The sequence below is a fragment of the Schistocerca cancellata genome, chromosome 1 (genome assembly GCF_023864275.1).
Source record: "Schistocerca cancellata isolate TAMUIC-IGC-003103 chromosome 1, iqSchCanc2.1, whole genome shotgun sequence".
Lineage (NCBI taxonomy): Eukaryota > Metazoa > Arthropoda > Insecta > Orthoptera > Acrididae > Schistocerca > Schistocerca cancellata.
In genome coordinates this window covers 240,013,224-240,039,964 of record NC_064626.1, presented here as the reverse complement: position 1 = coordinate 240,039,964, position 26,741 = coordinate 240,013,224, and positions in this window count along the sequence as shown.

The window sequence follows — 26,741 nt, the reverse complement described above, 5'->3', positions numbered from 1 at the left end:
AATTCCTATTTTCATCAAGTGAAACTCTATGCTTACAGAAAACGTTTCAAGTTTCAAACATCTGTGATTTGTATACGCAAACTGATGGATGAAAATTGTACCAAGATCAGGATTCGAACGCAGGTCTCCTGCTCTCTAGGCAGACGCGCTAACCCTGACTCCACCCGGGCATAACGGCTTTGCACAACTTCACCAGCTACCCTAGCACGCCCCCTCCTAAATCCAAATTGCCATTCACCCCTAAACCCATCTGCTATTCTCCCTAAATTCGAACAGCATTGAAGAGACTCTCACCTCACTATCGAACGAAACGGGGGAGTCCATCTGAAACTCAGTCATAGGTGCTTTTTAATCAAATGAAACTGTATCGTTCTAGAATACCAAGTGGTCTGAGGCATGAATGGGAATTTGGATTGAAGAGGGAGGCGTGCTAGGGTACTCCATGCATTAGTAATGCTACTGTGCCAGGGTGATATATGGTTAGCTCATGAGCCTAATGAGCAGGGGACCCTGGTTCGCATCCCAGCGTTGGTACAAATTTTGATTCGTCACTTCAGTCTGCATATACACATCATAGATTTTTAAGACCTGAAAAGGTCTTTGGAACCATATAGTTACATTTGATTAAAAAGCACCTATGCTTGGGTTTCAGGGAGATTCCCCCGTTTCGTTCGATGCTGAGATGGTATTCCAGTGCAGTTCGAAAGTCTCTGCAGAGTTTATGGGGAATACCATGTGGGCTGAGGTGTAAACGGGAATTAGGATTGGGAAAGGAGCTCTGTTAGGATAGTCCAGGCAGTTGTGCAAAGTCACTGTGTCATGGTGTTCTAGTGGTTTGCGTATGTCATTAGTGATCCAGAGAGTTGGGTACAAATCCTGCCCCCAGTACAAATTTTTGTTCATCCCTTCATTTTGGAAATTTGTGGTAAGTTCCTTTGCGACCAAACTACTGAGGTCTTCGGTCCCTAGGCTTACGCACTACTTAATCTAACTTAAACTAATTTATGCTAAGGCCAACACACACACACACCCATGTCAGAGGGAGGACTCGAACCTCCGACGGGGGGAGTCATTCCTTCAGTCTGCATATATAATTTCTATCTTTTCTACAGCAACGTCAGCTACTAATGCGATTACCGAATGGTACCACAAAGAGCCATAGAGGCGATTAACGGTACTTCATCCACTGAAGTCTTTGCTTCGTGGTCAAGCTCGTGTTTGTGTACTACGTGACACATAAATAATTTTCGGTGTTAAACGACTAGATCTGTCACCGTTTTCTTAAATAGGTTTCCAAGGACACATTGGAACCCTAAATACACTGAGAAGTGTAGATCGCTAACACTATTTAATTTCATGATGAACTAACGGACATTTGGTAAGGGAGCTGTATGACTATCATTGTGCAAGAAAATACACACGACACTAGTGTAATATTATACAATATTTATTATTTATTTCACAAATGGTTTTCGGCTGTCACGCCATCTTCAGATACGAAGAAAACACATGTGGCAGTCAGATTTTTGAAAGATAAAAGATATGAAACTACCGCACCTACAGAGTATCACGGTTTCCAAAGACGACAACTGTTAATGTTCTATGACTGAAACGACAGGACTTACTTCAGTAAAAATGCGATGTAATATTATTTAACTTAGATTAAATATGTGACACATTAGCTAATTAACTACGTAACATATTACAACAATTGTTCTGACAAGAAAATAAACTGAACAAGAAATTTTGGTGACACGTTGCAACAGAGTGGTTAGACAAAATAATCATGTCTTTAACAGATCTTAAATTACAAACCGGTAAGGTATACGGGACGGTTATTATTAAGGTTCAGGAACTCACGAAGGAACAATGTGGGCTATAGTTATCGTATGGCAGCGAAACTTGGTACATATTTTAATGCATTAATGCGGAACCAATGTACTTTGGAAAAAGATTGGTTCCAAATTTGGTCACGAGTTGCAAATCTGGCGCTGTACAGCATCTCATCGACGTCTCTCCGGTATTCATATTAAACAAACTGTGTAAGTGACAGTTAATAATAAAATCAACATTATGTCTTTCTCACTTGTTTGACGTTTTCTATCCACTTCTCGTTATTAATCCCTTACATATGGAAATATTTCTATGCGTCTTTCTTGCATCCATAGCGACAATTCGGCACCTGTCGGCCAACATTGGAACTATTCTTTTCCTAATCGTAAATCGGTTCTGCGTTAACGTATTACAATATCTACTAAGTTTCGCTGCTATACGATAATTACAGTCCCCAGCGGATCTCTGTGAGTAACTGCACATTATTTACAGCCCCCCCCCCCCCCCCGGTACTAGTGAGGGTTAATCAGGTAAGTGAAACAGCTGTGATTATAAAAATAAAAAGTTTAAGATGGTAGAGAAATTATAGTAAAATCCAAGTAAAGGATGGGACAAATGAAGAAGGGACGTAATTTACAGCTTGGCCTGGATCGGATTATGAGTAGTGTCTACAGTTTGAAGTTGCGAGTAAGGGAATTGAGGGACATGTTTGTTTTGCAGTATATCTTGCGGCACAACCAGCTAAATAAGAACTGATGCTACGTTTGTCACGTTTGCAGCCGCATCCTAAAATCAAATTGACATGACATTTTGGAGTGAGACGGTGAGATGAAATACTGAAAAGCTAGAGCCGTAAGCCCTATATAGAGCATTTTACGCCTACAACGTGTGCGCCAAAGCCGTCAGCGCTACCCCTCACGAGAGTGAAAGTGCGGCAGTACCTGTGTGTATGCTGAAAAAAGCGATAAGTCGCAATCAAGACAACTGCTGCTATATCACTGGATACTGCTTCACAAGCCTTGAGAAGTGGTAATTTGTGGTAAATCGAGGTTCAACGTCTTGTTTGAAGCAAATCTGTTGTATGGATTTGCGAGAACATGTGATAATCTAATCTCTGTCGCCAGCCTGGCGACATTATCCGAATACTGAGATTCGTTAGCAGCCATGAGCGTGTCGAAATATTCCATCTAGTACTCCTCAATTTGGAGGTAACCCAGTTAGGCTGAACGCCTTTGGCACACCGTCCAGCGAGTGCACCAAGGTGGAGGTCCGTTGCTGTTTTGGGGTGTCATTACGTGGGGCCGACGTATGCCGCTGTTGATCATGGATGGCGCCGTAACGGCTGAGCGATACGTGAATGCCATCCTCTGATCGACAGTGCAACTATATCGGTAGCATATTGGCGAGGAATTCGTCTTCATGGACGACAAATTGCACCTCCATCATGCTTATCTTGTGAATGACTTCCTTCAGGATAACGATATCGTTCGACTATAGTCGCCAGCATCTTCTCCAGACATAAACCCCATCGAACATGCCTTGGATAGATTACATTATGGACGACGTGACGCACCAACCACTATGAAGGGGCCGCGCCGAATCGCCGTTGAGCAGTGGGACAATCTGGACCAACAGTGCCTTGATGGACTTGTGGATAGTATGCCACGATGAATACAGGCAAGCATCAATGCAAGAGGACGTGCTACTGGGTATTAGAGGTACCGGTGTGTACAGCAATCTGGGCCACCACCTCTGAAGGTCTGGCTGTATGGTGGTACAACATGTAATATGTGCTTTTCATGAGCAATGAAAAGGGGAGAAATGATGTTTATGCCGATCTCTATACCAGTTTTCTGTACAGGATCCGGAACTCTCGGAACTAAGATGACGCAAAATATTTTTGATGTGTGTACATCCATTTCTCTAGGCCCTGGGCGATGGTCTCAACCCCAAAGTCACGGTAAATCTCCTTATCAACATCCACATACATACTGTACTTTACAAACCACAGTTCGGTGCGTGACGGAGGGTAACCTGTACCAATACCAGTCATTGCTTTTGCTGCTCAACTCGCAAACAGACCAAGTGAAACAAGATTACCTTTAATCCTCCATGTGAGCCCCCCTTTCTTGTATATTATCCTCATAGCCTCTAAATATGTTGTTGTCAATAGAACCAATCTGCAGTTAGCTTCAAATGCATCTTCTCTATACTTTATAACTAGTGTTCCTCAAAAAGAACGTCGTCTTCCCTCCAAGCATTCCGACTTCAATTCCCTGAGGACGTCCTTAATACTGGTACTTGTGTGTTATTCGAATCTACCGATAACAGATCTAGCAACCCGCCTCTGCTTCGATGTCCTCCTTTAATCCAACATGGTGTTAATCCCAAACACTGAAGTAGTGCTCAAGAACAGGTCGCACTAGCTTTTCCATATGCAGTCTCCTTTACTGATGAACCACACTTTCGCAAAATTTTGACAACAAATTGAAGTCTACCATTCGCCTTCCCTACCACAATCCTCACATACTACTTCCATTTCACATCGCGTTGCAACGTTACATTTAGATATTTAAACGATATGACTACAATCAGGACACTACTAGTGCTGTATCAGAATATTAAGAGTTTGTTTCACCTACTGGTCGGCATTAACATGCATTTTTCTAATTTTAGAGCAAGCTACTATTTATCACACAAACTAGAAATTTTGTATAAGTCATCTTGTGTCGTTCTACAGCCACAGAACTTCGACACTCTTCCGTACACCACAGCAGCATCAGGAAACAACCGTAGATTGCTGCTCCCTCTGTCGACCAGAAAATAATGGTGGCCGCGCAGGGAGCCGCACGGTCTAAGGCGCCTTGCCACAGTTCGCGAAGCTTCCCCCCCCCCCCCCCCCTCCCGTCGGAGGGTCCTCCCTCGGGCATGGGTGTGTATGTGTGTGTGTGTGTGTGTGTGTGTTGTCCTTAGCGTAAGTTAGTTAAAGTAAGATTGAGTAGTGTATTAGCCTAGGGACCGATGACTTCAGAAGTTTGATCCCATAGGAATTTACCACAAATAATCATGGTTCTAATACACTTCCCTTGGGCACTTCGTAAGACACCCTTGTCTCTGAAGAACACTCACCGTCGGGGACAACATTCTATTATTTATGGGTTCTATTGCATAAGAATTCATCAAGCCACTCACATGTCTGGGAACCTATTCCATATGCAACTGTATTCGTTAACAGTCTGCAGTGGGGTACCGTGTCAGGTGCGTATCAGAGTAATCATTCTAACTGAACTCGGATATTAGGTGCTCAGATGGAGTAAGCTCTTAGTGCGATAGTCCCATGGACCCAACTAGGTTCATGTGGCGTACGACAGGTTATTGCATGCAGATAACGATGCGTGGATTTGCTGTAACCGCTGTGGCATAGAGTTCTGAACTTGACAAACATATGAATTACTATGCCGGTAAAGTCTACTCAGTTATCCGTTAAGGAGAGCCTAATCAGCCAACAGTATTCAGTTTTCATCTAGGGGAAACATCGACATTTTTATACCCGAGTTGCTGATGTATCTACAAGTGGAAATGCCGTGACATGCACGTGATGCATTTTTCTATGCCGCCACAAGCGACAGCTTTGCTTGAGACTTCCGTGCTCAGCTAAACGCGAAGAAGTATTTTTCATTCGCGCGCCTCTGCACCGCCGTCCTGTTGTGCCGACTTGCTTCGCGCGGCACACTTTTTCATTCACCGCCTTTTATTTTTCCCTCGGAAATTGCATCCACTCGGAGGTCGGAAGGGAAGGGCCAGTTTACCGCGCAGTGCAGATCACTGGCTCGCCGCCGGCAGGCCGGCTGATAAATATGCGGCGAATTTCCGGCCGTTTGTCTGGTACGCGACAAGGGCATTAGCCGCCGCTGCACGCTCTCTCAGGCAAACACCTCACCGCACCGGCACAGCGGAAATCCATTAATAGCTGACAAAATTAAACTAATTCGTCGTGTCCGCGTCGAATTAATGCGGCATATTGGCGCGGCGTGGCGCGGTCGCTGTCGCGGGCGGTGTCGGCGCGTCAGCAGCCAGATTGATGCGCTGTCACCGGATTAGCGCCCCACGCCCACCGCTGGCCGCCTGCCACTCACCGCGCCCACCGTACACTCGCTGGCCCGCGCAAATAAAGCGCCGGGCTGCCTGCTCTTGCCATGCAAACATTCCCATACGATACTTCTCTTGCCGTCTGCCATTTCATACCGATTGTGTTTTGCTTCTACGCTTTTCTTTGTTGTCTCTGTACCTCCCCCCAAACCTTACGTCTCTTCATGCCTTCATCACAAGTTTCGTCCCTCCGTTCCCCTGTCCCCATATCACACTTTTATATTCTTGATCCCTCTCCTTGTATCACTTACCATCAGACCTCCACCTTTCCTTAGCTTCAAACTCCACTCTCTTTCTCCATCTGTAGCCACCATCTGTATCTGAACCACCCAACACCCATCGAGTTCTTCCTAGCCACAGTCCTTCTTTCATCTCAGCCTAATCCTTTCCCTGTTCCTATAACTTCATCGCTCTCTCTCCCTCCCCCTCTCTCTCTCTCTCTCTCTCTCTCTCTCTCTCTCTCTCTCTCTCTCTCCCTGCCCTTTCCTCCCTCCTTCTAATCTTCCTTCAAACATTCTCTCCACTTCTCTCTTTCTCTCCATCTTTCCCACTTCCTTTGTTTGCTCAGTCCCTCTCTTCCTTTGACTTGCCCACTTTCGAAAATGCCCTTATTCTTTCTCTTTCTTTTTCTCTCACTCCTGCCCCTTCCTTCATCTTCCCACCATAGTCTGATCTTCATTCATTATTTCCCACTGCCCACTGCCAACTCTCACCTTGTTATCTTCCTGCATCCTTCACTCACTTGTTCTCTTCCTTCCTTCATTCCCTTACCATGTCCTTACTTAGACATTCACTCACTCTAGCACTTACCAACTTACTCTGTCTCCCTTTCTCAATGGATACATATCACTTAAACACTGACTCACTCAAGTAATCTCGTTCTCCAATTTCTCATTCCCTCCTTCCCATTTGCTGTCTAATCCAGTGTGTCCTTCTTCCTTCCTTCATTTTCTGCCTACCTCTACCACACTACCACACTTTCCTTCATTCTTTCTCTCTCTTTCTCTCTCACTTTCTCTCTTACTCTCTCTCTCTCTCTCTCTCTCTCTCTTACTATCTCTCTCTCTCTCTCTCTCTCTCTCTCTCTCTCTCTCTCTCTCTCTCTCTCTCTCTCACACACACACACACGCATACACACACTTTCTCTACTCTCTCACTTCATCCCCGACCTCCTTTCCTTCCACTAACCTTCTCTCTTTGCTCTCCTACCCTTTCTCTATAATTATCTCTACATATTTCTCTCTCTTGCACTTACTCACTCACAAATCTCCTCTTTAAATGCCAATCATTTCTCTACACTTCTATGGTTCATTTACTTCATCACTATTTGCCTTTTTTCCTCCCCTTATTTTCTGTTCATGCCAAGGGTCATGCTGCAGTGGTAACAGCAGTTCCCACCAAACCACTGAATGAAACATTGTCGAGCTTGGCAAGCACTTGGATAGGTGATTGTCGAAGTGTGCCCACTGCTGTTGGAAAGAGGGGTGCACTCGGTCCTTGTGAGGTCAGTTGAGGAGCTACTGGACTAAAAGGTAGCGGCTGCAGTCATGGAAACTAACAAGGGCTGCGAGAGTGGCGTGCTGACCATATGCCCCTCTTTATCTGCATCCAGTGATGTCTAACGACTGAGGATAACACGGAGGTCAGTTGGTACCGTTGGACTTCTGAGGCCTGTTTGGAGTGAGTTTATTTTTTCTTTATACTTCGTCTCCCTTTACTTGTCCATCTCCTTGTAAACCATTCTGCTCAGTCTCACTCTACAATCATTTTTCTCCTTCCAGTGTTTCCATGTTCCTTTCCTCCTATTGCTTTCGCTACTCCCCTTCTTGCACTTGGCCATTCGTTTTCCTATTCCTATCTTCATCTTTGTCTCATAAGTGTAATGCCCTTGCAGTACAATTTTCTTACCCACTCTCTCCCTCCCAACTTTACTCCATCCCATCCACTTTGCACTGTTCCTCCTCTTATAATTTCTTACCTAGTAAAGAATGGAAGTAAATCTGGAAAACCAAAGTATCACATATATTTCATTCCCTGCTGTTGAGAGCAAGAAGAGCTGCTGTTTTGCTTTAGATCTGGATAATTATACAACGACAGGGCGTTTCACACAATACCAGGCGAGCTGGTAGAGAGATAGTATTGGGAGTAAGTGAGGGGGCCATACGATATCCGATATTTTGCTGATAATGAGGGAAAACATCCCAAAAACCTTAATGGGAACTGTAGACTGGAACTAGTGAACCACACAAAGATTGAAATGGTGTATATGTTTAGTTTATCCATGTTCTGTATCTAGGTGGGATACTGTACAGAGTAATGTGTTGTGGGTCGGTGGGCCTTGCGTCAAAAATGTGGAGTGTAGTAACTGCGAGAGGCAGGGACCCAAGCTTTTTTATTGATCTACGACAAAACTGTATCGCGTGATATCTGTTCATCGGAGCATATATCCTGCTAATGAGCAGAAAAACATGATTATGACAGCACATGATAATAGTGATAATATTTCAAATTCAACTGAAGTTTTCTTTCTTTTTTCCGAATGTAGTCAATATGTAGGCCATTCAAAAATCATAATTATTACAGATTACGAAGTGCTCATTTCTTTCCGACTGGTGAGAGCAGCTGCAGTCACACTTCGTTCTTTACAGCTAAATATTCTAATTGGTTTGGAGTGAGGTAAAGCGGATCCCATTTGGGAATGTTTGGTAGTGGATTTACATTTCAGGTATTCACATGATGACCAAGGAAAATCTCGGTCCTACTGCAGGATTTGAATTATTTTTGCTTTATTTCTGGAACAGTGTTTTTGTCCGATTTTTGTGTGTTTGTGTGTATGTTCGTATGTGTAAATGATAATTACCGGTTTCATAATCTTCAGAAATAATCTACACGTCTGAAAAAGCATTGTGCTACTGAGAATCGTTGTTATAACATCCTAGTGTAGCCTCGCAGCGCACGCAGCGAACGGCAAAAGCTCGCAGTAGGGCAGGGCGGGCAGGCGTCCTGCTTTATGAGCAGGCCACACATGACAGAGGGCGCGGCTACACATTTAGCAGAGTGGCGTGCCGTGGCGCGCTGCACACCGCAGGGGCGACTCAGCGGAACGCCGCTATCTGCCGCGGCCCGGCGCCACGGCGGCAGCCGTCCATCAGGAGCACACTGCGCCACCTAGCAGGCGCGAGATACGGCCCCAAACTGCATCAGCACACTGTTCATTTGACTCGGCCGCCACTCAACTCTCTGTATCAGTATTCGCTCATTTTATATCTAACACTTTTCTACGAATGACTTCCACAATATCACATGAATTGGGTTAACGAGCGGTGAGCGTCTGGTCTGCTAAGAGGTTATTTTAGAGGGCGCAGGAGGTCACTAGAATGATTAGCAAAGGAAGGGTCCTGGGTTTGTTCAGGAAAAAATGTGATCGACGAACGTGGGTCTTTTTTTGTATATTAAGAAAGTATGATTAGTGTTTAATACCCTGTCGATAGCGAGTCATTAGTGACGGAGCACAGTCGCGGATTGGGGATGATTGGGAAAGAAAATCGGCCGAGCCCTTTTCAGAGGAACCATACCGCCATTTAGCGTAAGCGTTTTAGAGAAATTAGAGGAAACTGTTTTTGTCATCCATCTTCTCACTGGTCTGGTGCGCTCCTCCACTAACTACTCTCTTGCAGCCAACCTCTTCATCTTCCGGCACCTCTTGCGCTCGACGCCTCCGTTACACCAATGGAAAAATAATCGCAGCAGCAAGGAGTTGCGCGACGTAAACGAAAGTTGCAAGGCGTCTTTCTATATCTGAAAGATGATGTCTATTCAAATTTCGCGCCAGTCGCAAAAGAGTGGCACTATTATTGCCACTATGACGATGCAAATCAGGTTTGCTTTAAATACACGCTGTAACGGTCGTGAGTGTTAGCTACCGTTGCAGGTGATCAGACAGGATGCTGACGTACGTGTCACCTGTCAGAGTCGTATCTAGGAGTATCAGGGGTCCCACATCTCTCCAATTGCACACCCCCACATCATTACAGAGCTTCCGCCGGGTTGAACAGTCCTCTGCTGACATGCAGGATCCATGGATTCATGACGTGGTCTCCGTACCCGTAAAGGTCCATCCGCTTGATACAATTTGAAACCGGACTCGTCCGATCAGACAACATGTTTCCAGTCATCAACAGTCCATTGTCGGTGCCGCCGGGCCAAGGGGGGCGTAAAGCTTTGTGTCGTGCAGTCATCAAGGGTACTCGAGTAGGCCTTCGGCTCCGAAATCCCATATCGATGATGTTTCGTTAGATTGTTCACACGCTGACATTTATTGATGATGCAGCATTGAAATCTGCAGCAATTCGCGGAAGGGTTGCACTTCTGTCACAATGAACGATTCTCTTCAGTCGTCGTTGGTCCCTTTCCTGCAGCATCTTTTTCCGATTGCAGCGATGTCGGACATTTGATGTTTTACCGGATTGCTCTTAATCACTTGTGAAATGTCGTGCGGAAAAATCCCCACTTCATTGCTACCTCGGGGATGCCGTGTCCCATCGCTCGTGCACCAACTACAATACCGCGTTACAACTCACTTAAATCTTGATAACCTGCCATTGTAGCAGTAGTAACCGATCTCACAACTACGCCAGACACCTGTCTTACATAGGCGTTGCCGACCACGGCGCCGTATTCCCGCCTGTTTCCATACTCCCGTATTTGAATACGCATGCCTGTACCAGTTTATATGGTGCTTCATGGTCATAAGTTTAAATCTCTTTTTCAACGACTTACTTCTTCTGAAAAATTAAAAAGAAGGTATTTTAGCTCATTGACTGAATTAAAAACGTTCCTCGTGGAATTTATGTTACACTGGCCCTTATACACTTTAGCCAAAGACTCACTTTCACCACTCTCTGTCGCCACATTTGTTTACTTCTAGCATACAGCACTATCTAGATTAATGTCTCCTTAAAGCAGCTTTTTTTCTTTTCCATACAAACGAATTTCTCACTAATAGTTATCTCCTTTCGTCGAAAGTATTTAAGGATCGTATATAACTGTAATTGTATAGACTTCCATAACCGGCCGGTGTGGCCGATATTTTCTATGCGCTTCAGTCTGGAACCGCGTCACCGCTACGGTCACAGGTTCGAATCCTGCCTCAGGCATGGATATGTGTGATGTCCTTAGGTTAGTTAGGTTTAAGTAGTTCTAAGTTCTAGGGGACTGATGACCTCAGATGTTAAGTCCCATAGTGCTCACATCCATTTGAACCATTTTTGACTTCCATATTTCTGTAGTCTTGAGAGCAAAGTTTACTGTCCACGATATGACTGCAACAAATCCAATACCCAAATAGCGTCGCTCGATAAAAAATAGGATAAAGGTTATCACTGACGCCAAGAATATCCTTCAGGGAGCACAGCAGACTAAGAGGTCAGTGTGAACCACAGCCAGGTTAGATATAAATGCAGCTTTTCTCTGCTTTAATAATTTAAGAGTGTAATTGCAGTACACAGTAATAATCAGGATGTATTTTTATATTTGTGATGGTGGAAGTGCATACTTCATTAGTAAACAGTGTTTCAGTTAAAACCGTTTCATCAACTTGACTTAGCCTTTCCCCGTTCCCGAAGCAGATCGCCGAAGGGAAATATACAGTCACCACAGAAGTGTAAGAAGAGGAGATACACTTACGCATGGCAACAGTTGCTTCAACATGAGAATTTCAATGCACTCTTCAGACCAAGAAGTCATCGTCAAAGTATGGTGAGTGAAACACCTATTCCCAACAGCGACTTCACGTGGACCTGAACGCAACCTTGTTTGTTAGTGAATAGGTGAGAAACTGTGCACTGCGTTAACTTTATTTAACGCATGAAGGAAACTTTTAAATTAACGTGTAGGCGTGAATTGTGACTATACTGAATAGTATTACAATGACTGACAGGGAGCAACACGTTAGCAATATTGCTAATGAACGATGACGGATGAACGTTTCAATTAATACAGAACCGATGTTAATTCAGTGAATTAGTAGTATCTGTGATTTAGAGTAAGCAGTGTGGAATCCGAAACCAGCAGTGAATCAGCAACTGTTAACAACGACAGTTAATGTTTCAAATATTGCGAGAAACTCAAATTGAAATGCAGAACATTTACTTTGAATTGTGAGATGCAGTTAGTAGCCTGCGAACTGAGTTAACTGATACATTTAATAGATAGGACGATAAGCTCCGAAATTAATTTCAGTGTAGATATTATAGGCTCAGACGTGAAATTCGAGGCGTTAAGTTATAGGTTGCCAAACAAAATATACGAAAACTTTGATTAGTGGGGCTCATGATAAAATTCATGTCAAAGATAGAGAAGCTGCACACACAAAAAGTGTGGCTGACATTAACAAAGAGAATGTTATTAAGTTAATTCGTGGCGTTGAGACGGAGCGTAATGAGTTTGGCAGCGAATTAGATAAATCTACTGGAATGGTTCAAAATGCGACCGGGATTCAATGAACCGAGTAAAAACTTTGTGCAGGAAGGAAATGACGCAACATTACGTGTAATAGATTGTAACGTTGTTAACGAGCCTGAGGTAATTATAGACGACTGGATGAGAGTACAAAATTTCCAAGAATATAAACCAAAACAAGGTATCTATGTCAGAGCTTTTATCAGACAGTTGAAACATACATTTCCGTAATATTATACCGACCAGATTAAACTACACACAGTATATGCATCCGCCACATGAAACGCAAAGCACAGTTTTGTGTTATCAGAGCATCTGAAAATTATTCCATGTGCAAAGAACTTGAAACAGCATTCTTAGATAAATTTAGGCCCCAAGATATACAATGGGGCATAAAATCAAAAATTCTTACATCGCTGATCTATGAAAGGCATCATAGTGTTATGCTACAGTATACGCAGAAATATTGGAATGACAATGCCTACCTCCACGATCTAGTTAAAAAGGAAGATTTAATGTTGGCAAAAACTATCAATCATAGTACGCGATGAAGTTGGCACACACACACCACCTTCGAAGTGAATTCCTCACTAGAAATTCGAGAAAGTGGAAAGGAAATAACTTAGAATGTCAAAATGGCGAAACTGGCCCACTACAAAGGAAATTTCGGAATCGCAGACAGCCAAGTAGATTCGATAGATGAGATGACGGCATGCGTAGAAGGGACGAATACAGCCCACTGAACCGATTTTACTCAAATTACGAACTAAATCGATCACCCCCATGTAGGATATAGAGCACAGTATCGATGACTGGAATGTGCAAAGATTTGCAGTCATAATCCATGAGACCATTCACTGATAAACTGTGTAAAGTCTTGGAAATGGCTCGCTCTGAAACTAATGTTATGTAAATAGGTTCTAAATATCGATGAAAGTCATTGAATGAAAACATGTCACAGACATGGTGGAAGACCTGTAAAGAGAGAAAGCAGACACTGGCAAAGACGTTTAAATATCCGTTAAGGGAGTGGAGAAACGTGGAACAAGAATGGACATATTAATAGATTCATTTAATGAGATGACTGCTACTTCTGAAAATTTATTTTCGCTACTGAATAATCTGACTGCATCCCGTACGCTTAATGTTAATGATTTAAGTACTATCAGAAATGTATTTAACAGACGCATACCCATCAAAAGTCAGACACAGTTAAAATTCAGAGTTCTGAAGGCAAGTGTGAGAAAAGTGTATTGATTGTTCCATATTTTAACGTCGGTTTAGTTCTAGATATTGATTAGTTGACAGAGATCAAATGGAAGTTACTTTTTGAAAAGTTCTCTCTACATGTTAAGATAAATAATGGAGGAAAGAGAGATAGATTTAAAGGATTCATCGGCACCGATAACAGGGTGCTGTATATGTAAAAATGAGATAAATAAATTTTCAGGAAGAAGAGGGAATTGCAGTTTTAAGTAAATCAGAGGAAGATAGTGAACTACAAGAAGGTGATGATGATAAAGATACTCTGAATGTTATTCAAAACGAGGTTCAAACATTAATGGAGCAGCTTGAAGGTGTAAAGGAATGACTGCAGACGTATTAAAATGCTATGGCAATGTTTCCAAAAATGTTTATTTTGATCCACGGATGTGCATGATAAATTAGTCATGAGTTATGAACCATTTCACAGTAAAGCTTACTCGATGCATTTGGCCAAAAGAGAAGCAATAAAGGTATAAAGAAGATAAATAATCTGATAGTGGAATGATCATTTAACGGGTTTTCTAACCTGCTCAACATCGTAGCAACGGACAGCACAGTGCTTATAGTCATCACCTTATGAACAGTGAACCACATCATTCTGCCACAATGTAACCAAATGGAAAATTTGGATTGCCTTCTGCAAAAGTTTAAGGAAGTAAAATACTTACATAGTCTTGTTGTAATGAGTATTTGCTGGCAAATGTTGTCAGATGAAGACAGCAGAAAGTACACAGCCCCTTTACGTAATGAAGCCTGCTACCGGTTTAAGAGAAGGCCTTTCGATCTTTGGAGGAAGAGAATAGTGCTTAACGCCCCGTCGACAACAAGGTCATTAGAAACGGAGCACCGGCTCGGAGGGACCATTTGCATGAAGCAATTTAGGGAAACCACGGGAAATCTAATTCAGGATGACTGGACGCGGGTTTGAACCGTCACCCTCCTGAATGCGAGTTCAGTATGCTAACCACACGTGTGATTTCGGTCTTTCAACCTCATTATCTGCATTTGTGAGAGCACTGGACGAAGTTCTGGGAGAAGAACTGTTGAAGCATGTGACCCTCTAAGTAGACAATTTTCTAATCAGCACCACTTCGTGGGAAGAACACTTACAATTTTATGCTAAGTACATAAAGTCTTAAGGAGAGGTGGGATAGCAATAAACTTAAGGAAATCAGAATTTGCAAATCACGGATTTAATCTCTCCACGGGTAATAGCGCCTGATGCAATGAAATTCGAAACAGTGAGAAATTTTCCGGCTCTAAAGTGCAATAAACAACTCAAATCTTTCATAGGATTTAGCAGTTTCTGGCGCTGATTCGTTCGAGGATGCACACGCAACTTTTAAAGAAGGATGTGTTACGAAAATGGGATGAGAAACATCGAAACATCTGAATTAATTACCTGGTACTGTGTGAAGAATTGATACTTCTTCACCCTCATTTCAATGAAGATTTCTATTTTGGAGCAGACTACAAGGAGTATGGTTTCCTTCAGCCGTGTACGAATTAAATGACATTAACACTGAAACACAGTTATGGAAACAGAAGCACTTACCATTGTATGGAGGACATGTTACCGTCATTACTAATCATAAGTTCTTTTTATTCTTACTAAATTTAAAATTATTGCTCAACAGTTTTACTTGATGGGCATTAGCACTTCAAGAATATAATTTTGAGATTCAGTTTATAAAAAGATAGGAAAATACTGCATTGGTTGATCTTTCAAGACAGCCAAAGAAACATGAACCTGTTAATGTTACTCATTCCAGGCAGTAAGACACCAAAATTCATTTTATGAAAGGTGTAAAAGATGATACATTCATACAACAGATGAGAGTGGGAGGCAGATGAAGTTCTTAAAATGGTCAAACAAAAATATAAAAATCCCACTCAGGACTAGATATTTCAATATCATTTAAGGAATTAAGACATGTTACACGAGAGAACTACCTTAAACTCAGATAAACGGAGGCTACATCTACGAAGACTTGTTGTAAATGGACTTAAGAAATTGTGCACTGTAACTATGCTCGTTTTGGACTTCACAAATGTGTGCAGTAGTAGGGAAGTGCAATTTTCGGCAACATGGCCCAGAAAGTCAGAAAAATATTCCAGTTTTTACTCTTGAATATAAAGGTTTCATGCAAATCAAAATAACACAAAAGCCTGGGGAAATTTAAGCAGCTAATCTCCACGCTGTTCTTAATTAAACGTCAAATAAGGCCAGATTATTATAGACATATTATCATAGTTTGTTAAGCTTTATGAGAAAAAGTAATAGCAAAATTATAACAGAAAAACTGAAAGTGAATAGTTCATAGATACCATATATATGGGCGCACTTTGTCAGACAAAGGGCCACAGTTTCGTTCAAATCTTTGGAAGGACTTCGTGCAAAAAAACACAGTTTGGCACATTTTGATATCTTCTTACAGCCCATCATCAAATCCGTCAGTAAACTCTATTCCGTGAGGATTGTGGCAGAAATACACGAATTTGTTTGAAAAATTATCTAACTCTCAAACAGTTATCAATAGTTAGTGTCATGACTCCGTGTGCTACCGTGTGCTGTTCTCTTTGGTAAAAAATTGGTCTTAATTTTTGATAAATGCATTAATGTTCCAGAGAGGGATGATATAATTGAAGAGGATCAATTCAAGGCACTACAGTCTCCAGTATCGGTATGTATAAAACGTAAAATTATACCATCACCAAGAAATGTTGCAGTAACATGTGATTTAGTTAAGAACAGTTTTGTTAGATTGAGTATGTGACTTGATGCAAGTTCAGGTGAACAGACAATAGTGAGTAGCTATTGTGAGCCTACTTCAGTGGATAGTGGTACGTAGCTTCTGTTTGAGTGGCTACAGAAGATAGCTGCAGTCAGCTAGTGATAAATATTATTGAAGTGTGTTACACCACACTTGCAGATAGAATACTCCTCGAAAAAGTACAGCAGAAGACAAAGGCAGTGCGCCTGGTAGCTTTCCAGGTAGGCAGCCAGTGCACGATGTGGAGGTGCAGAACAACAGTGTATTGTTCTCAAAAGTAATGTTTATTGCTTTTGCATGGTGACGATATGTCTAGCAGGATGGAACAGTTCATCGCAAGGAATCACAAGATGCTAACGTCATCGGCTGTTGTCACTCACCATAATGTCAACAAACGGTAGCTGATCACAGTACAACAGCACAATATTACTATATTCCCATACCTCGTAAGTGATCACGCCCCTCTCCCATCCCCCCCCCCTCCACAATATACACAATGCTTTCCTTAGTCCCTAACAACCTTGACGTAACAATCCAACCCATCAAGAATGTGTGTAATTGCGTGTGATGCACAGTTCAAAATGAAAGCAGTGTATGGAAAGCAAAACAAACTAACGATATGTTTACGACGAGAAAGTACAGTGAATCGTTGAGAAGTGTTTCATGATGTGTTAAAATTACTTATTTTGAAGTAACATAGTTGTGACTGGAGCAGTTCAAGGTATGCAATAGTAAATATCGTTGTCCAAGTAGAACGATAACTTTCAGTCATTAAACTGTAGATGATACTATGAAGCTATTTTGAGATAGTGAAATGTATATTTATATAAAATGCTTTCCACTGAAACTTTTCTTAGTCGTAATTGAATACTAAAATTGCATGTAACATGTGTTTGGACCTAGCTGTTTGACATATCTGCATTTTTTTCGATATGCATTGTATTTGTTGCTCTAATGCTAAGACGTCACTCTAGTTTCGTATACAAATGTCACTTTTAGTTTATCTAAGTATTACCCCTCTTTTAGTCGCATCTTTCATGATTAACATGAATATTTTGGAGTTTGATGTCATGTACCTAGTCTCATTTGTGAATTTTTAAAAATTATTTTTTCTCAAATTCTGTGTTTTATCACCTTTGCATTTTTAATGATCCAGTGCATCAAAGATGCAATTTTTCACTATTTATGTAATACTGCACTATAGCAGACTACTCACTTACCTTATATTTGAACTGTTTTGCTACTTTCATTTAAAGAATGCTTCACTAGTAATGTATAAATATTGTGCACACTTTTTATTATTGTTATTACTATTATTATTGTTATTATTGTCGCTATTGTTACAGCGATGTGCGGAATTTATGGACGAAAGTGGCTTTCGCATGATATGTCACTACCATGAAACTAGCACCACACACAGAAAGATTTGCTACAGTATAGTACAGAAGATAACCGAAAGATATACACAATGGGACAAGCAGAAATGACACTTCTATTCAAAGATAATAATTCCGCTGAAGTCACCGCAATATATGACGGTCCCAAGGACATCGTAAAAGGCGATACCCGTTCCTTAATAGGATGTGTGATCACCACGGACAACAGCGTGTGCTCTGCAGGTATCTCCCATGCTGACCACAAGGTCGTTAAGGAGTTCTTGTCCTAGGACGTTCCGCTTCTCCAGCAGTACCGTTGACAATAGCTGAATGGTCGCTGATGCATGTGGATGTGCTGCAGTAAGCCTTATCATTACATCCCATACATATTCGATAGGATTAAAAGGAGCTGTGGGACAGAAGGAAAAGTCCATTCGCTGAACTGAGAGCTCCTCGAACAGCGCTGTTGACTGCGGTCTAACGTTGTCATCCGTCCAAAGATTTGGACATTATGCCTTCCCATAAAGATACATCTGCACCACCAACACGACCACGTTCGAAAGTGTTCCTGTGTGCATTACGAATTCCCATCTCTCGCCATATGTGGGTTCATCCGGAATCACTACTGTGACTGAATCCGTTCTCATCCGAGATGACCAAGCGACAGTCCCTGCGCTCTTGGCACCGTCACGAACGCTGCCAGCGATGTGCGGGCGTCAACAGAACACAACATACCGTCCTTCAGACAAAGATACCATCCTCACGCAGTCACCGTGCTACTGTGAGATTGCGTGCCTTGCAGTCCTGGTAAATGTAGTTTAAACTGCACGCCCTGCTTGGCGTGAATCGCTTCTTGCCTGTTGCACAATGTGGCGGTCATCTGTTGGCGCAGTTGAGCGTGGTCTGTTACCTCCTCTAGTAGTGTCTGCTTTTCGGAACGCTCCCATACATGTGAAACAATGTTGTCAGCAATAACAAACTCCAGGACTACACTCGTCATACTTCATCCTTCTTGTAGTTTCCTCATTATTCTCCCGCGGATGCAGCCATCCGTGTTGTCTCTAGATCATGTTTCAGTGGAGGGCACCATTACAGTGCACCATAACTGCACGCTGATGGACACACACACTGTATTTTCACGTCCCTTCAGTTGGTTCGAGTAGCTGGGCCAGGTCCATTTGGGGCTACTGTCACACTGACTCCACGCCACGTGACGTCAAACTTTCAGTGCACGATTGGGAGAACACTGGCAACATGCTCGCACACTTTCATTCATTTCCACCGACTAGTTACAACGTTACTTCACTTTATCTAAAAAACTAAACTCCGCCCGAACAGGTCTTGAAGGCCCAGCGGCACAGACCTCAGCCCATAGGCGTCGCTGGATGCGGATATGGTGCGGCATGTTGTCAGCACACCGCTCTCCCAGCCACATGTCTGTTTACGTGACCAGAGCCGCTACTTTTTACTTTTCAATCAAGTAGCCCGTCAATTTGCCTGACAGGGGCTGAGTGCACCCCGCTTGCCAATAGCGCTTGGCAGACCGGAAGATCACCCATCCAAGTGCTACCCCAGTCCGACAGCCCTCAACTTCGGTGATCAGACGAGCACCGGTATTAACACTGCGACACGGCCTTTGCCCACGTTGCTTAAAGTATCTTGCTCTTACGCAGAGCTTACAGACAAGCTCATATACACAACTGCAAAAAATTTATTTCTGAATCTGTGATACAAATGTGTACAGCAATTACGTGTTGTCCATTCACTTTATATAGATATAAAGTAATGGCTGTCTGGTAAAAATCAAGATCTGGACCAGTATTGTACTTAGGCGTTTCTTGCAGCAATGTCGTCAGTTCTCAACGCGAGCTGTGATGGGACGAAAGAGGGAGGGGTCACCTAGTGGTTCTGCGCAGCCAGTGAGAGACTAGCGGACAGATGTGTAGCGAAGCAAGAGCTGAAGGAGTATTTTCACGTACTCACGTTAGTATGCCGCAACCTGGGAAACCGTAACACATTCGGAAGAGACAATCAAATATTTGTTACATCCAAGATAACACATTTCATTACTGCTGGTTCCACTCGCAGGAATTTAAGCTGTGCTATTAGGTCCCAACTGAAGCACAACCTCGTAATTCGTGACATATTCGGAATAACAGTAAAATATTATGGACAACAGCAAAGAATAGAATTGTTTAACAATGAAATTCGCCAAACAGCCTTGCAATTGAGATGTTGTTTTATTTTATTTTTATTACCAGTTTCGACAATTCATTATGCCATCCTCACGCTCGATATGTTGTTGTTGTGGTCTTCAGTCCTGAGACTGGTTTGATGCAGCTCTCCATGCTACTCTATCCTGTGCAAGCTTCTTCATCTCCCAGTATCTACTGCAACCTACATCCTTCTGAATCTGCTTAGTGTATTCATCTCTTGGTCTCCCTCTACGATTTTTACCCTCCACACTGCCCTCCAATGCTAAATTTGTGATCCCTTGATGCCTCAAAACATGTCCTACCAACCGATCCCTTCTTCTAGTCAAGTTGTGCCACAAACTTCTCTTCTCCCCAATCCTATTCAATACCTCCTCATTAGTTACGTGATCTACCCACCTTATCTTCAGCATTCTTCTGTAGCACCACATTTCGAAAGCTTCTATTCTCTTCTTGTCCAAACTAGTTATCGTCCATGTTTCACTTCCATACATGGCTACACTCCATACAAATACTTTCAGAAACGACTTCCTGACACTTAAATCTATACTCGATGTTAACAAATTCCTCTTCTTGAGAAACGCTTTCCTTGCCATTGCCAGTCTACATTTTATATCCTCTCTACTTCGACCATCATCGGTTATTTTACTCCCTAAATAGCAAAACTCCTTTACTACTTTAAGTGTCTCATTTCCTAATCTAATTCCCTCAGCATCACCCGACTTAATTTGACTACATTCCATTATCCTCGTTTTGCTTTTGTTGATGTTCATCTTATATCCTCCTTTCAAGACACTGTCCATTCCGTTCAACTGCTCTTCCAAGTCCTTTGCTGTCTCTGACAGAATTACAATGTCATCGGCGAACCTCAAAGTTTTTACTTCTTCTCCGTGAATTTTAATACCTACTCCGAATTTTTCTTTTGTTTCCTTTACTGCTTGCTCAATATACAGATTGAATAACATCGGGGAGAGGCTACAACCCTGTCTTACTCCTTTCCCAACCACTGCTTCCCTTTCATGCCCCTCGACTCTTATAACTGCCATCTGGTTTCTGTACAAACTGTAAATAGCCTTTCGTTCCCTGTATTTTACCCCTGCCACCTTCAGAATTTGAAAGAGAGTATTCCAGTTAACATTGTCAAAAGCTTTGTCTAAGTCTACAAATGCTAGAAACGTAGGTTTGCCTTTTCTTAATCTTTCTTCTAAGATAAGTCGTAAGGTCAGTATTGCCTCACGTGTTCCAACATTTCTACGGAATCCAAACTGATCTTCCCCGAGGTCGGCTTCTACCAGTTTTTCCATTCGTCTGTAAAGAATTCGCGTTAGTATTTTGCAGCTGTGACTTATTAAACTGATAGTTCGGTAATTTTCACATCTGTCAACACTTGCTTTCTTTGGGATTGGAATTATTATATTCTTCTTGAAGTCTGAGGGTATTTCGCCTGTCTCATACATCGTGCTCACCAGATGGTAGAGTTTTGTCATGACTGGCTCTCCCGAGGCCATCAGTAGTTCAAATGGAATGTTGTCTACTCCCGGGGCCTTGTTTCGACTCAGGTCTTTCAGTGCTCTGTCAAACTCTTCACGCAGTATCTTATCTCCCATTTCGTCTTCATCTACATCCTCTTCCATTTCCATAATATTGTCCTCAAGTACATCGCCCTTGTATAAACCCTCTATATACTCCTTCCACCTTTCTGCTTTCCCTTCTTTGCTTAGAACTGGGTTGCCATCTGAGCTCTTGATATTCATACAAGTGGTTCTCTTCTCTCCAAAGGTCTCTTTAATTTTCCTGTAGGCAGTATCTATCTTACCCCTAGTGAGACAAGCCTCTACATCCTTACATTTGTCCTCTAGCCATCCCTGCTTAGCCATTTTGCACTTCCTGTCGATATCATTTTTGAGACGTCTGTATTCCTTTTTGCCTGCTTCATTTACTGCATTTTTGTATTTTCTCCTTTCATCAATTAAATTCAATATTTCTTCTGTTACCCAAGGATTTCTATTAGCACTCGTCTTTTTACCTACTTGATCCTCTGCTGCCTTCACTACTTCATCCCTCAGAGCTACCCATTCTTCTTCTACTGTATTTCTTTCCCCCATTCCTGTCAATTGTTCCCTTATGCTCTCCCTGAAACTCTCTACAACCTCTGGTTCTTTCAGCTTATCCAGGTCCCATCTCCTTAAATTCCCACCTTTTTGCAGTTTCTTCAGTTTCAATCTGCAGTTCATAACCAATAGATTGTGGTCAGAATCCACATCTGCCCCAGGAAATGTCTTACAATTTAAAACCTGGTTCCTAAATCTCTGTCTTACCATTATATAATCTATCTGATACCTACTAGTATCTCCAGGATTCTTCCAGGTATACAACCTTCTTTTATGATTCTTGAACCAAGTGTTGGCTATGATTAAGTTATGCTCTGTGCAAAATTCTACAAGGCGGCTTCCTCTTTCATTCCTTCCCCCCAATCCATATTCACCTACTATGTTTCCTTCTCTCCCTTTTCCTACTGACGAATTCCAGTCGCCCATGACTATTAAATTTTCGTCTCCTTTCACTACCTGAATAATTTCTTTTATCTCGTCATACATTTCATCTATTTCTTCATCATCTGCAGAGGTAGTTGGCATATAAACTTGTACTACTGTAGTAGGCATGGGCTTTGTGTCTATCTTGGCCACAATAATGCGTTCACTATGCTGTTTGTAGTAGCTAATCCGCACTCCTATTTTTTTATTCATTATTAAACCTACTCCTGCATTACCCCTATTTGATTTTGTATTTATAACCCTGTAATCACCCGACCAAAAGTCTTGTTCCTCCTGCCACCGAACTTCACTAATTCCCACTATATCTAACTTTAACCTATCCATTTCCCTTTTTAAATTTTCTAACCTACCTGCCCGATTAAGGGATCTGACATTCCACGCTCCGATCCGTAGAACGCCAGTTTTCTTTCTCCTGATAACGACGTCCTCCTGAGTAGTCCCCGCCCGGAGATCCGAATGGGGGACTATTTTACCTCCGGAATATTTTACCCAAGAGGACGCCATCATCATTTAATCATACAGTAGAGCTGCATGTCCTCGGGAAAAATTAGGGCTGGAGTTTCCCCTTGCTTTCAGCCGTTCGCAGTACCAGCACAGCAAGGCCGTTTTGGTTGATGTTACAAGGCCAGATCAGTCAATCATCCAGACTGTTGCCCCTGCGACTACTGAAAAGGCTGCTGCCCCTCTTCAGGAACCACATGTTTGTCTGGCCTCTCAACAGATACCCCTCCGTTGTGGTTGCACCTACGGTACGGCCATCTGTATCGCTGAGGCACGCAAGCCTCCCCACCAGCGGCAAGGTCCATGGTTCATGGGGGGGACGCTCGATATACACCTCTAAAAATAATCGATATTGGCATACTGGGGCCATATGTTTCTGGATGTCGTGACTTCGTAGCTCAAGTGCTTCCTACAAAGACTTTACTGCAACTGCATGACACAGAAAGAATATAACTGTTTCAGTTTTGGCGCTAGAAATTCATTACTTCTTTTCTATCTCCCCACTGGACGTAGGCGGCCGAACTCCCTCGCATGGGCCCTCCCTGCCAACTATGTCGTACGATCATTTCATTTCACTGGTTATGTGAAAATATTATTCCACTGGCTACGTAAATCTGACGCATCGTCAACCTATGATAGGTGAAGAAACACAGCCGTGACTTGCGTTGGCCTTAACCTAGATTTTAATCTGGCTGCCTTGATGCAAACGGTATAGCAGTTAATTTTTCATTTTTAACATATAAATTGGTGTTTAACTTTACGAAGGTAACAGATTTTTCTTATACTTATTACAGTTGCATATATGCCAATGTTTAAAGGCTCTACCTTTTATTTTTGTATAATCTCTGTATAATTATTCAATGATATGCACTGTAGTGACACGTGAATAGTTAACAGTTTGTCACTCACTGAAGGTTGTTACTCCTTGATTCCTGATATAACCATAATTAACCTACTCTATGGATAATTAATAGTCGGTGATTAATTAACCTAATTAGTAAACTTTATTTTATTTTTTTAAACCTTTACTCCAAATTTAATTTATAAAAAGTTTTATTTTTAGTGGGTATATATAACAGTACAATTATTTCACATATAATTACAAACTTCAGAGTTAAATAGTGTATGGGAGGAAGGATTACTGTACGTGATATGAATGCAAAACTTCTATATTCAGATAGTGTAAGTGGGTTAAACGGTAGTATTAATTTTATCACGGACAATCACAAAGCCTTTCAGAAAGTACAGCAAACAAAGAGGCCAAACATACCACTTCTGTGTGAGCCGCAGCCTGTGCAGAACGTAGCTTCTCTCTGTTTTAATAATTTCAGAGTGTAACTGTGGCACACAGCAATGGTCAGGATGGATTTTTATAGATGTGATGACAGAAATTCAAGGCTTCATTAATAAACAAAGCTTCAGTTAAAAATATCGTTTGTGAAGTAGAGTTAGTCACTGACTAATCGCTAAGCACGTCACCAAAAGGAAATACAAAGAATCACTACAGTGTAAGAGGAAGAGGTTCTCTAACATTTTTATGAGGGACCTTTGTCTCCTGCAGTTAAGGTGCATAAGTAATCAGATTTAACAACTTTTTCCACTTTATTGCTTTCAGTTTTAATTTAAGAGCTCATACCTTTCATTTATATAAAATCATAATTTTGTATTTCTGCGTTAAATTTAATTTAGACACAAGTTGTGACATTAAGTAAGTTGCGTATGTTATTCAGAGAAAGAAATTCAAGAGAATCTTAATTTGAAACGTTTTTGCTTTAAATATCTGCATAGCTTTTTCGATGAGAACATTTGTAAACCTGCAATACCAATTTTAGAGGTTTATGTTTAGATGTTGTTTTCGATTTATGTCTAATCTCATCCCTTAGTTTGTCTTCATATATAATATTTTCCTCCTACCCACGCAACCCTAGGCTGTATCTTTCAAAATCGTGACTGGTTTCTTTCAACTTCTGCTGTCAAATGTCTTTCTGAGTGATTAGTGGCTGGCTAGGTACCCCTTTTAATTCCAGTGTGTCTAGCACGTTCATGAATGCATTGATAACTTTTCTTCTTTTCATTTTTCTCTAAAAAGAAATTAATCTATTTCAGGTTACAGCTTGTTCTTTAAAACTGTATTTTTATTGCGCGAGATCCGCGACTTAAAATTCTGTGTTTGGATCAGTCTGTTGTATCGTCTTTCTTATGAGTGACTATTAACTCACATTCTACAAAACGATGAGGAAAAGACCTACTGTGATAGTTAACCCATGTGAACCCGATACTTTTTTCAGTCTGTGCTTTCACTGCTGCTTCAGGTTCCATTTCGTAATTGCAGAATACACTTCACCTACCTGTATTATACTTCAGTTTTATTAATGTAATTTTGTGGTTTCACGAAGATGTCTTTCCCTATACAAGGTTCTTCAGTCTACCTATCAGTTACTTTCTTAGACTTCACCTAAACTTTCCCTTCGCTACGCTTTCGGTGTCTGTTTCACTATTCCTAAATAAGCCGTGCATACATTATTCGTCCATCTCTCTCTCCTTTTGTGTGACATCCTCCATAATATAAATTTTTTCTGACCTTCTGGTATTTTTACTGTATTTATTCTTTTCTTGAGTGTAGCTTATTATTTTATATCTTAAAATTGTTTCTATTGCAGTATTTTTTCTTCTGTTTCTTGCTTAACATATTTAATTTTATTCCAGTAACTTATATTTTTATTGTTGATTGTGATGTTGATTGTTTATGTGTATGGCCTTTTTAATGTACATTCTTCTATTTGTTAATATTCCATACTTCTGTGTTAATCCTTCTTTTTAATTCTAAACTGCACTTTGCTACAATTGTCACATGATAACTGTCTGCATCTGATCATGGGTAGCTATAACTAGGCCTTAATTGATATCTGTACATCCTCTTCACTAATGTAGTAAGTCTGGTGTTTGTTATTATCACCCAGATATAGTTACGTTTGTCTCCTTCATTTATTTGTTCTTTATCTCCATATTATGTTCCTTACAAATACCAAAATCTTTTACTATCCCCCCTTTTGTATCATCCCCTACTACAGCATTGAGATCTCTCACCTTGTTATTTGATATTTTTATTAAGTATTCTATGTTTTCCACACATTTATTTACTTTCCTCTTAGTAATTTCTAGAAGCTGGAAAATAAACTTCTATATTTACTTGATTGACTCTTCTGCAATGAATTTAATTATGAATCATGGAAAACATGACGAAATATTCTTTTATTGTATCCTATTGTAATTGCTCTGAAATGATCGAGATTCTTTGTTACTTACTGCATAATAATTTCAGACAAATGTCTCAAACAGATTTCGCCTGATCTCTAAGTCACCAAAAAAACTGTATTATTTTGTCAGTAATGAACACGACAGTAAACGTTCAAGAATGTTTCCATGCATGAGTAGACAACTACCGTGTAGTATGTTGTTCGTCCTGTCAGTAATTTCGACAGGTGGTGCATAGTCGATTGCATTCTCCAGTCAGAAATTTTGGTACCTTTCGAAATTTGCTTTCAGATTCATTATTTCGTCTTCTGAGCCATAGATTTCTGTGCAGATTTCACTTATCACTTGATCGATATATTG